The sequence below is a fragment of the Gopherus flavomarginatus genome, chromosome 5 (genome assembly GCF_025201925.1).
Source record: "Gopherus flavomarginatus isolate rGopFla2 chromosome 5, rGopFla2.mat.asm, whole genome shotgun sequence".
In the NCBI taxonomy this organism is placed as follows: Eukaryota; Metazoa; Chordata; order Testudines; family Testudinidae; genus Gopherus; species Gopherus flavomarginatus.
The window spans coordinates 81412398-81425826 of record NC_066621.1 but is presented as its reverse complement, the minus strand read 5'-3'; the positions used below and the strand labels follow the sequence as shown (position 1 = coordinate 81425826).

The following is a 13429-nucleotide window of genomic DNA, read 5'->3' as shown; positions in this document are numbered from 1 at the left end:
TGTGAGATCCCAGAACCTGGGCTCCAGTCTGTGCTTCAATGTCTGTATTACATTTTATAGCCCTCAGAACCCAAGCCCAGTGAACCCAAATCAGCTAACATGGGTCAACCAGGGGTGTTTAACTGCAGTCTAGACATACTCTTAGCGACTACAGGTACAAGACCTAAATCATTTGAAATCTCGCTACACAGCAGGCTAGTTTCAAATAATAAGTTCAAGATTCTCTTCTAAAGAGAATTTTAATAGTCAATACCCCTGTTTTTCTTCCACCCACCTACGCCCCACTCATGTTGCTAATAGAGTCTTGCTACAGGTTTGAATTCTGTTAACTGTAGATTTACTTGTACAGATTTTTGGATTAACCTCCAAAATAAAGGCCATTTCAAACAAACAAATAGCCCTGCATTTCATTCCATAAAGCAAGCAAGCACATACAAACCCTTAATATATGAGATGCAAAATATACCAGCTAAACACCTAAGTGCAATTAGCTAAAGGTAACTTTAAAAAAAAAAGATTCTACAATATGTTTCATGTGAGTATATGTTAAATATACAAAAAAACTTTTATTCCATAGCAATGAATCAGGAAGCTTTATTTAATTCTATTAATGTATAGGCTTTTTTATGTTGCTTATAACCAGAGTATCTGAAAGCTTCAGAAACTGTAATTAATTTAGATTTATAAAATAAGAGAGACCTCCCTGAACAGTCTAGCTACATCTGACCACTACTTAAAACTACAATACATGAATAAAGGAAACAGCAACCTATGACTTACAAGTATACTAAATAATCAGCACAGAAATAATCAAAATTCCTACTATTTCCTAAATATTGCACCTATGTGCTTGTGTAGCGGTCCTTCTTAAAATATGTCCCTTGTGGTATACTCTAAATGTTAGCAGATCAGTGACATTATCTTTGTGCACACACACCCCGTAAGCATTATAATTGTCCCATTTTACAGATGGCAAAACTGAGGCACAGAGATTAGGGACCTGACTGAAAGCCCATTGAAGTCAATCAAATGATTCTCAGTGACTCCATTAGGCTTTGGATTGTTCCCTAAATTACTTGGCTCAAAGTCAAGCAGGAGGCCTGTGGCAGAGTTTAGAATAGAACCCATATCTCCTAGTACTGATTAAAGAAAACAAACAAAACAGCATCTTCTACTTTATGGCTCCAGTCCAGCAATTTGATCTACTAATGTGAACCCTTTTTCCTGTGCAGAGCCCTGTTGGAACTAGCAAGAATCCCTGCTTCCTAGTGAGACATACAACACTTGTTTGTATCCCTTGATGGTTCTATTGCATCAGACTTCAAGTTTGTGACACATTGAGGTAAAAAAAATGCTTTTTGTAGATCATTTTTGGAGGTAGTTATATAAATGTTTATATAGATCACTTCCCCTTCCAATTCCTGTATGCTCTTTTAACAGTGGGAGAATTTGAAGCTCATTAAAGCAAACAGCTAATAGCTAAAAGAAAGCATAGTAAAGACTTGCTGCTTTGCAAATTTCCCCCGTGTTGTTCTGCTAAGAGAGCTAAAGCTCCAGTGCTGCTCGGTCAATGTGTTTTGAGTCCTGATCTACAGCTCCTCCTACTGTTCTAGTCCTGAGCTGCTTCTAAGCAGGCACTTGGTATGGCAGCTGATTGCATGGTTGTTTAGTAATGCTGGCAAATATTCACGAGCTACAGAGTTGAGCCCCACCAAACTCATTTATTCTTTTACGCCAATTAAGCCATAAATTGAACCCATATTTCCATAAATGAAAAATTTAAGCTGTTATTTTAGAAAAGGGAAAGAATTTGAGACCAAGCTGGTTACTTGCAAATGGAGTTTCAACCTGACATGTAGCCAAGCAATATACCTCTGAGAAATTGGGCTTATAATATATATCAAATGAACCTGAATTGTTTCAGCAATAATTAATGAAAGCCATGCAAAACCCTTGTGCTTCGTGCAAGGTCGCAGAGTGAAAGCCCCCAGTTTCTGACTTGTTTAAATCTTAGTTCTAATTAGCATGATTAAGGGTAAGTTTTTAAAAAAGTTTTTATTTTAATGTGTAATGTATTTATAAAGTCAGGTCAGCTAAGTGATGGCCTCTACCCCAATAGACCTACCATACCTGCTGTATGAGACACATGCAATTGTCTAAAGATTTCCACTTGAACTTTCTCCTGAACTCAAACCTTAACCTGAAACATTTCTGAGCTGACAGAAAATTTGGCAAACTTTTTTTTTAACATGCATAGACCTTGATGTTTTCCAGAGTAAGACATGCCAGAATGCTGTCAGAAATGTTCTGCTGATGAGATTTCCAGCATCCTGGTTTTCAGCTTCATGAGGTTCATAACCAAAACAAGCTGAAATTAAGGACAATTGCATTTTACTTTGCTTTGTTTGGTGTTTGTTTTTGTTTTAATTCAAACTGAACTATAGATAAAATAATGCAAAAATACTGTTGTTTGGGTAGGTGAAAAGTGAATGCCAACTTTATTTGTGTGGGATTTAAGCTGATATCATGGTGTTATAAACTGAGTTTCACAGTTATTTAGATGTATTAGTAGAACACATTGATGTGCATCGTCAGTGGCATCTTCAATGAATGTTTCCATCAGCTACCTATGTTCAGGGATCTGGATGTGATGGAGAAGGAAGATCCATATTTCCATGGCTTATCTCAATGGTTCTCAAGCAGGGGTCTGGCGCCCCCTCGATGGCTGCAAGCAGGTTTGAGGGGGGCCACCAAATAAGGCCAGCATTAGACTCACTGGGGCCAAGGGCACAAAGCTGAAGTCCCAACGCACAGGGCTGAAGTCTGGGGCCCTGAGCTCTGCCACCTGGGGCTGAAGACAAAGCCTAAGCCATGTAACTTTGTGGGACACCCTGTGGCATGGGGGCCTGGGCAGTTGCCCTGCTAGCTACCCCCTAATGCCGGCTCTGGCTTTTATATGCAGAAAACCAGTTATTGTGGCACAGGTGGACTGTGGAGTTTTTATAGCATGTCGGGCGGGGGGGGGGGGTGAGGAGGGCTCAGAAAGAAAAAGGTTGAGAACCCCTGGCTTATCTGACTGGCAAAAAGGTTCAAAGCTTTTGAGCCAAGGAAACAGGAAGCAGAGTTCCAATTGTTCTTTATTCTATCATGTTCAGAAGTAACTCGCTGACAAAAGTAAACTTCTTTGGCCTGGTCTACACTAGGAAAGTAGAGTGGTATTCACACCCCTAAGCAACACAATTAAACGGACATAATCCCTGGAATAGGTGATGCTAGGTCAACAAGAGTTGTCCTGTCAACCTAACCACTGCCTCTTGTGGAGCTGAAGTACCTATGCCAATGGAAGAACCTGTCCCATCAATGTAGATCAGGGGTCCCCAACGTGGTGCCCACTGAGATGTCTAAGTGCACCCATGTACTGGCCGGTGGATGACAATCCGCCAAAATGCTGCCAACAAGCTGCGTCATCTAGAGGCATTGCTGCTGAAGTGCCGCTGATTTTCGCTACTTGTCGTCGGCATTTTGGCGGTAAAGCCTATTGACGTTGCTGCTTGTCGGTGGAATTTTGGCAGATGGTCATCAGCTGCCAGGGTCCTCCATGGCTCATCGACTGGCGCCTGCCAGACAAAAAAAGGTGGAGACCACTGATGTAGATAGTGTTTTCAGTGAAACACTACAGTGGCACAGCTGCAGTGTTGCAGTGTGGTGTACTCTCTTGCTCTGCCACCTGCACAGTCGGCAGAGAAATGTTAAGTTAAAAGTAGTTAAAGCCAGGGAACAGGTAATAATTAAATCACAGATCATCCATTTCCAGGCTTACATTAGCAACCTAACCTGTTTTTGTCTCTCTGAAATGCACCTCCAAATGTTTTCAGAGTCATTCATTACTCCTAAATTTTGGAGTCTTCAATGGAGGCAAGAGGGAAATGAGACAAAAGCCAAACCTCCTCAGGAACATGGGACTTGCCTACACAGGGCATGATCTTAGGCCCGTTAATGGTGATGGAAAGACTCCTTTTGACTTTGCAGGGCTTTGGGCCAGCCCTGAGAAACAGGCCGTTAGTGATTTGGGAAGATGTGTGAAAAAGTATTTCCTTGAATTTCTTTTATTCTCCTTATTCTCACATTTTCCCCTCACGATTACTAATGAAAAACTCTTTTGTGTGTGTATGTTAATTCCAATTTCACCCTCACATTTTAGTCTCATTTTCATAATGCTCGAGATCAAACATAATCTTCAAATGTATGAGAAATGTCTAAAAGGATGGGAAAAAGCACTCATTAGACCTAAAGGGAACATTATTACTATTATTATTATCTATTAATTAGTCATTCAAGACTTATATTCAAGGAAATATAAAAAAATCTGATTTGAAAAATGCTGAACATTCCCAACCCTTGCTGAAGTCAATGGAAATCCATGATTGAGGAGGGTGCTAAGAACCTCCAGCATCACGCCCAGATTGTCATAAATGTACACAGTGCTTTACAAATAAATAGAGGAACATTTCACTCAGATAAATATATATAATATTCTCTTTCTGATGTGGGTGCCTATCTGCCAGTGATAATCATAAATCATGTCTTAACTCATAATTTTAATTATAGTCTTAACTCCTGAACATGCTAGTAGGAAAGAGATCAAGCGGAAAGATTTTTTTCTGTAAACATAAAAAAATACCCTGTATGTTAAAATAAAGCAAACCAATATGGGATGCGGTTAGAAATCTTGACAGTATGTAAATTATTTTGAACTTTTAAGTTTATCCATTAGCTTCATGATTTTAACCTCTATTACTCCTAATGACAGAGGTATTTGTGCTTATCTCACTCGTGCTATACTAGGAGTCACCACTGTGGAGATGGTGGCGTGTAGCATCCATTATAAACCACATTTTCTCTGTTGCTCATAACCGTCTTCAATAAATCCCATCAGGGTGGAAGTTTACCCTGCTTCTTCTCAACATAGTAGTAGGCATTATGTTATTCATTCATTCATTCATTTAGTTTCAGCAAAATTTATTCACCATTGTGAGTTTTGTCCAAATTAAAAACTGAACACTTGTCCCATATTGTCTGATAAAAAATTCTGTACTCATAATTGTGAGTGGCTGAACTTGATTTGTTCCTTAGATGTCTTTGATTTTGTGACATTTCAGTGTGATATTTTGCAGTACTAACATTGTATTAAGCCTAATTCTTCACCATGGAATTTATCTTTGTGGGTGTCCCCATGCTAAGAAAAAAGCTGTTTTCATATCTCATGTTAAGTAGGCAAAATCCTAAAGAAGACAAGACAGTTCATCATTTTTACCTCTGTTAGCACATTGAGAGAGGAGGGAGAGCTTAGGGTTTAACCTGACCTGCTAACATGCATTAAACCTACAGCTTTCTTGTCTTCTCTAGGATTTCACCTCACGATAGTTAGCACATTATCCAAGATGTGGTTACAAAAATCACCTTTTTTGTAGTAAGAACAGGGTGTGTATGCAGGTGTGTGCTCTGGTGTCAACCCTTATTTAGAGTGCCTAACATTTTCCATTTAAAATATCCTTGGGGCTTTCCTTGAAAAACTCTTAACACCTCCATTGCTTGCAATAGGCCTTTAAAATTTGGCACGGCCTTCAAAAAGAAGAGTGAAGTGCCTTTTCTGTACTGCATGAAATTCCATTCAGGTTTAACTGAGTTATAAACTGTTAAAAATAGTCATTTCTCTTGCTTTGGAAGAGAACATTTTGGCAGCATGAACAATAACTAAACACAAACGTTCTGAAGAGCTAGGCCCATGCCAACACCAAAGCATCAGCAGCCCTGGGAATGTCTGGGAGCTGACTTAGTAGTGATAGTGCTGGGGGGCAGAGGAAGGTCAGGTCAAGATAGGCTCCTCCTCCTCCACTCTGAGCACACGTCCCCAGACCTGGAACAGGTCCTAACATCCCATCCCCTCTTCTGGGGGCAGCAGATGAGGCAAGAGCCCACTCACTGCCTGGAGGGTGGGGAAAGGAAAGAAAACCAAACTAAACTGGGTTTCTCCCACCCACCTCCTGGATATCCAGCATATGGTGCCAACTGTTCATCACCCTCTGGGTTAACAGTCTTTTCCTGCTGTCAGCTTATGTAGTTAGTCACAGAGGTCAAGTTGTAGACATCTGTACTACATTCCTGAATGTTCAGGGTTCAAACCCTGATAATGATGCCTGATCGAAGGATTACTACAGTTATACATAACAGAATTTGCTTTAACATTTTTCTGGGAGGGCACCCTATGAAATGACCTAAAAAATCCTACAAGACAGAGTTATAAAAAAACATTATTTTAATTGCAAAAGGTCAAATACTTGAAAGGTAGGAATTCCCATATTTGTCATTGTCTTGAAGTACATGATCACAGAAACTAGTTGTTTTTGTTTTCCACAGGACCCTACATCATTCAGTGCACAGTTGCATAATGGAGCATAATAATGGTTGCAGGAGCAATCTTAAATCTGGCATTTCCTAGCTTTTGAATGTTTGACTTTGCAACCTAAATAATATTTTTTAACTAAAAACTTCAACTTTCATCTCATACACACAATGCAGATTCTTAACTCTGGAAATCCACTCCCTGTTCAGAAACAAAACTGCCCCCCTGCCCTCTTTCCCCCGCAAGAAATAAATAGGAGATTCGGGCATCTAGAGATAGTAGAATATTGCACTGAGCTCTGGAGAGATGCTCAACGTGGAACATTTTGCCCTACATCTGTATTTCCTCAGGTTGTGAGTATTGTGAGTTTAAAGGCATGGTGAGAGTGAAACATTCCATATGCCTGAAGAGTGCAGTTAATTGCTTACCTTGTATTCCTTCAATCTCTCTTCCCAGAAGACACTTGTATGTACTTTTCCTATAATAGAATTTACCTCCTCCTCTATTTAAACCTGATATTATTTGTGAAAGTTAAAAGGAGAATTGATTAACCTTCCAATTGCTTACCCCCATCCAAAGTCTGAAGAGATGCTCTTGCTGTCCTTTGATGTATTCTTCCTCCCTTCCCTTCACAGTTAATCAATGTGTCTGTATTTATTTGGACATCTCTGCCCTTGCTAACTTCAAGAGTCTCATCATACTTGTGGTCTTCTAAAACCCTCTTGGAAAACACTGAAAAACATTCTGCTTGGAAACAATTCTACCTACATCTCATTGACCCATTAGCATCAACTTGTGTGATCTTCTTTGTTGCGGCTGCTGATTCACCCTATCCTTCTGTGCCTCAGATGTGTGTCCTGTCTCTGCTGACTCATTCTGTCTTTCTGTCTTTCAGACCTGTGTCCTAGTCATGCTCTGACTCCTGGGCCTTCTCTGCCCCATACTCTCTGTCATCTATCCCCAAGCCTCATATCTTAATTCCACACCCCCTCTGCTCTCCTCTATAAAGAAATTGTCTCCTCCACTTACTTTGTCCTCTAGTGACCCTTTCAGCATCCTGTCATTCTAAGGAGAAGCACAGTAATCAGTATCTATTTTCCTTTCAGTTGTACAGCAGCAATATTAATCTATGCATGAAGTTCATTAAGCAGTTCCTGTCAGCTGGGCACAAGAAAGGTGCAGCATTCAGGAGTGAAATATAAGAGCCCATGGGCCAAAGCCTGGGTACACCACAAACATCAGAAAAGTGACTCTATAAAAATGCTACCTTCTTAGTATAATCTGCTCCCCATGGACCTCCTGATCAGGGTGACTGAATTCACTGACAAAGACCATGTTTACTCAAACCCTGCTGAGCCAATGTGGCTACTGGGGAAGGAGCTGGCTTCTATTCTGCTGCAAGCACTGTCATTTTTATCAGTTCCAGTCTGATTGCTGGTGACTTCCCATCTGGTAATGATGTAAGAAGCAGAAAGCAAGCAGCTTGATTCTCAGGTGAAGTTTGTGATGCTGTCAGGAATTCATATATATTCGATGGCTTGTAACTGCAGCAAATTTGAAAAAGAAGTTGCTGAGAGAGACTAATCATGGAAGCCAATAGTGTAACTTCCCCCACTGCAACTGCAGTTTAAGCTGGACTTAAATGAGAAACATTTAGCAAGGGAAAACTCTTACTTTCTGTCCTCTCCCAGATCTCTGTGGGCTCTATTGTGGCTTTTCATGTTGCAGCCTGTGTTAGGGCTGCTATGCAGTGACAGGTCTTGAAGTATTCAAGGCAGCCAGAGTTCATGCCGGGAGAGTACATGCATTTTTTTAAGGGACACAGCATGCATTCCCTTCTAGTCCAACAGTGCTGCAAGGCCTCTTCTCCCTCAACCGATTTGTGCTGCAGGTTTATAATAGGGGTTGGGATTTAGCCTTCACTCTCCAAGGGCCCAGTCTCCAGCTCTGACTTGAACTAATTGGCAGTGGGAGGAAGACGTCTTCTTGCATCCTCGCTCCCTCTGCCAGCTGTGTGCTCTTCATTTCAGCAAGAGGAGATGGCTCTCACCCTCACTTTGAGTCCTTTCCTGATTTCCTCTGTTAATCCCATTCTTGTTTTCTTGCAAATCCCTAGTAGAATGAGAGATGCACCAGTAATGGCCCCTACTCCCAGCACTGTAGCTCTTGCTCCTAGCAGCAAGCTGCTCTCTAAGCAGCTATTGCTTCTCTCCCTTTGTTTCTCATCCCTGCTGGCACTGTTCTTTTCACTGTTTTATGGTAACTTCGCTATTGAACTCCGCAGAGGAATATATCCCCAAACACTTCTCGAGCTTCATGCAGAGAAATATGAGATCTCTTCTCCTTGGTCGCCAGCAGGAGCTTCTTGCTTGCTTTTTATGTTTCAGCTACTCTACACACACACACACACACACACAAACACACTCTTAGGTTTGACTGCATTGATAAGGGCTAACCTAATGATCTAGCACATTGATAAGGGCTAACCTAATGATCTAGCACAGGGAGTGGCTAATGGCAATGCACCTGTAGCTCCTCTCTCTATAAGATTTCTCACCTGGTTGTAAAATCCAGTCGTCTCTTTTCTGCCTCAGACTTTTTAATTAACAATTAATTAAAATGTACTATTTTATTATTATTTTGAGCACTTATAAGGTATCTGGCTACTTGTGCACCAATCTTCTTGCTCATATTGCAATTGGATTCAAACCACTAACAATTTGCTTCATCCAGAGGGTGGCTTAGCCTCCTTCTACAACCATTTATCTGAAACCTTAATTGTTCCACATCTTTCAACACTTCCTTAGTGCCAGAGATGTCTCACATTTGAAAGCCAATGGGCCAAATCCTGACAAGAGCATAGAACTGCAACAGTGAGGTCTAAGTTCAGCTTCTCCTTGGAGTTGGTCTCCAGTTTGGCTCCATCTCAAACATACCTGATGTTATTGCTTATCACTGTTAATGATTCCCATCAGAAATGCAAAGCTGCAACATCCTGTAGTATCAGAGTGTGGTGTTGGCATGATATTGTAAAATGGGCTGCATTCACTGATGTTTTTTTAAAGTTTGTGGCCAGGTAAAATCTGATAATTACATGATATGACTGTGACTTCATGCGAGCTATTATGTGACTAATTCAGCCACGCATATTTGCCCTCGCTTTTAATGGAGAATTTGAGTACAGTTTTCTTTTATTATTTTATATATTTTGGTCCTGATGTTTTTGGTGTTTATTTGATTGTTGAGTCAAAGCCAAGGCTATGCTCAGGGGGGTGGCCTAGGGGACACCGTGGGTGTTGGGGGACAGGACCCCAGCTGGTGCTGGGGAGCGGGGGTTGGTGAGGCTGGCAGACTCCCTACTCAGCTCCGTGCCTTCCGGAAAGCGGTGACATCCCTCAGCTCCTACGCGCAGGTGGAGGTGCAGCCAAGCAGCTCTGTGTGCTGCCTGCCCCTCGAGCACTGGCTCTGCATCTCCCATTGGCTGGGAACCATGGCCAATGGGAGCTGCAGGGGTGGTGCCTGCAGACGTATGCAGCACTCAGAGCCCCCTGGCTGCGACTCCCCCAGAAGCTGAGGGATGTCACCTCTTCCAGGGAGCCCCCCTGATGTAAACACCACCCAGAGCCCTCACCCCCTTCTGTTCCCCAACCCCCAGCCCTGAGCCTCCCACCCAAATTCTTGCTTCTGCTGGGTGGGGAGAGGTGGCCCAAGCCTGCCCCAGCAGTGGCTGGCGCAGCTGGTCACTTCAGAAGTCATGGAGGTCACAGAAAGTCATGGAATTCATGACTTCCGTGAGTTTGTCATGCAGGTCATAGTCTTAGTCATAACATATATTCATATAATACGTACTCCATGAATGCCATTAGGGTCTTTACTATTGATTTTATGTGGAAGGTGCTCAGATACTTTAGTACTAGACAGCAGAATAAAGCCCTAAGATAGACATATCTAGCTCTTAAATAGCACTTTTAATCAGAAAATCTAAAAGGATGTATGTGTAATCATGCCCTGTTTTAGAGATGGGGAAAATGAGGCACTGAGTGGTAAAGTTACTTGCTGAAGGTCACCCTGTCAGGTCAAGGCAGAGCCAGAAATAGAACATAGTCTCTTGTGACTGAGTCAGTATCCTATATGCCTGTCATCTCTGCAAGGCAAACGGCCACCCTAAAGTATCCCCAAACCTACTAAGTACAATTCTAGTATAGTTCCATTAAGCAATTAAAATTTATCAGCCCCTTTAGCACTCACATAAGACAGAGTTTTTATTGCACCTATTTTTACTAATAAGATAGGTCTGATTCTTGAAGGGTCTGAACATCCTCAACTCCCATTGAAGCTGATGGGATTTTAGGGTGTTCAGTACCTCTCAGCATCAGACACTGTAATGCTCTACATCAGAGATGTCTGGTGGCTTACACTTGTTCTATTATCCAAATACACTTTATCATGAAAGTGAGAGAGCAGCCAAACTTTGAAATAGAAGTTGTTGAAAATATCATTTATGTTAAAGTAATTGATTCCTGATCATTTTAACCTCTCTGCCCTCTTCTTGTTCTGGTGCCCATCATACTGTGTGTTCATGACACATCTGGACCTTGGTTTAATGGATTTGTTAATCAATAATGCCCCTTTTGTAGTGACTCTGCCAGTCAAAGAACTGGCTGTGATGTGAATTACATCTCCTGTGCCAAAGGCATATAGCAGATGTCAAGGTCAATTATCAGGTAGAAGAATTTGTATTGAAAAGGAACTACAGTAGTGCTATTAGGCTTTGCATTTATACACTGCTACTGGCACTCATGTTTCTGTGTGGATCTTTAGACATCAAAGGGTTCAGGACCAGAAGTGTGTAGAAGTTGCCACCAGAGCCCTATGCACAGAACTGACAGGCAAGTGGTGATGAGTAGATATGTAAATTAAGGTGAGTTGGGGCAGAACACAGATGGGGAAAGAGTAAGATGCTTCATAGAGAGCCCTGTGAAAGCTAGAACTGTCCCTGAGTTTAGAATTTGAGAATTTTAAATTCCTATGTGCTTGTCTACTTGAAGCATTGAATCAGTACAATTGTACGTGCAGTTGCAGCAAATGCATGTGCAGTTCACTAACTTTTAAATACACAACTGTGCAGGCAAATTAGATGCATAAATACACTTGCACAATTCTGAAAATTTGAATCATCACTCTTCCTGTTCACATTACACAGAGACCAGTGTTAAAAGAAACAGGCTGATTCTGATGAAACATGAACCCTCCAACGTGCCTAACTCTTTGAAAGTAAGTTTGACTGGCTGCTGTACTGATGACATTTTCTAATCCAATTTAATGATTCCAGCATTTTCCCAAGCTGCTACGAAAATCTCCCATCGATTGCTACCCATGTTATCCTTTTATCTGCTTGTTTTTTTTATTTCTGTTATCATCTCCGACTCATTTTGTGCCTTCTGATCAGATGGGTCTCCAGCAAATGCCTACTATCAACTTAATCCCAGTATTGCCTACAATTTCCCATAATGATTCTGCCCAACCTCTAGTTCACATTAGGTCTTCTCTCTCTCAGTTACTAACTAAAACTTGCTTCACAGAAAAAGACTACTCATTTCCCCTCCGTTCCTTTCAATCTCCAACTATTTCCTTACTCCTCCCTGAGCTTTGATTCCTTATAATGTATTGTTTTAAATCCAGGATGATCAAAATCCTTTCTGCATGTACAGAATATATTTGCATTTTTCCATATTCTTCACTTTGTGTTTTGAAATATATTTTTACAGACAATAGTCAATGTTGTCTAGTTGTCAGAGTACCAGGATTCTTCTTCTGCTACTGACTCACTATGTGCCCTTAAACAAGTCACTTAAATTCTCTGTGCCTCAGTTTCCTAATCTATAAAATGGATGCAATAATATCTAATTCAGAGGGTGTTTGTGTCTAACTAATGAACTATATGAAAAGTGCTTTTAAATGTTAATTTGGAAGGTGCTGTATACGTACATAATAATAATTTCCTTTAATTTCATGGGTTTCATCCCTGTTTCCTGAGGGTTTATTTTTCTCTCTCACGCGCACACTGCTTCATTTTTCTAGGTCATACTTATGTTATTTCACATCTTAGTTTTGCGACCAAATAATGACTGTGTATTGTGTATACATATATCAAAGAGGATTTTAAGGATTAATTATTCATGTTCCATATGAAGCACTGGAGTCTTAAATGATAAAATAATCCTTTTGAAAAATGTTGTTTATTTTCTTTTCACCTTTGTCTACCTTTTGGAGGCATACGGTGATAACAACAATATCAGAAATTAGGCTGTACGATACTACAGTGATGGAGGAGCTAGGAAAGATACTGCAAAGATATTTAAATTTTCAAGAGTGAAAACTGTAATTTTGACTTTCTCCGTTTCTGGGTGCCCAATTCGAAACATTTTTAAAAAGCCTAATTTTCAGAAGGTGAATGCCCAGCATTTTCTGAAAATGAGGGTTCTTTAAACTATCTCAAATTGGGCATCAGAATCACTAGTCACATTTGAACTTTTAGGCCTGTGCCTTTTATCAGAAAGGTTTTACAAACTCTTACAGATACCCTGTAATCTCTGAAATGCAACCACAGTTAGAGCGTAATCTGAAAGCTGTTTAACACAACAACACTATACAAAATTCACAACAGGAAATGAAGAAGAATATTGAATGCAATTGAAACTGTAGTTGGAATATTAGACTCGCAGCATATGGATTTGGGCAGGACTCTGAAGTTAAAGGTGCTATTTCTCATGTGAAAGATTCTGTGGGATCTTTAAAGATCACAAGTTGTGAATAATCAATTTTCAGTTTTTTGTCTCATCCTAAAGACCTGGCTTCATTTTGTGTACACCAGGAGCCAAATACCAGAAACATTAATGTAAATAAATTTACTAAAAAACAGGCAATTGCAGGTTCAGGACCCAAGACTAGGCATCCTCTTCGTATCTAGTAGCAAATGGTCCATTTTATTTTTGGCTTATATAGATGTATATATATTATTTTTTC

General features: G+C 40.6%; 1 protein-coding gene across 7 annotated transcripts in view; it reads left to right on the top strand.

Annotated features, from left to right (window-relative positions):
• LRRC4C (leucine rich repeat containing 4C) overlaps positions 1-13429 on the top strand; it is an 899516-nt gene that overhangs the window by 824710 nt on the left and 61377 nt on the right. For 2 of the 7 annotated variants that reach the window (XM_050955346.1, XM_050955352.1), the window contains one exon: positions 1233-1342. The exons of the other annotated variants lie outside the window; for them this stretch is intronic. The gene's annotated coding sequence lies outside the window, so the exon portion shown is untranslated. The remainder of the gene's footprint in view (positions 1-1232; positions 1343-13429) is intronic. 7 annotated transcript variants of the gene reach the window in all.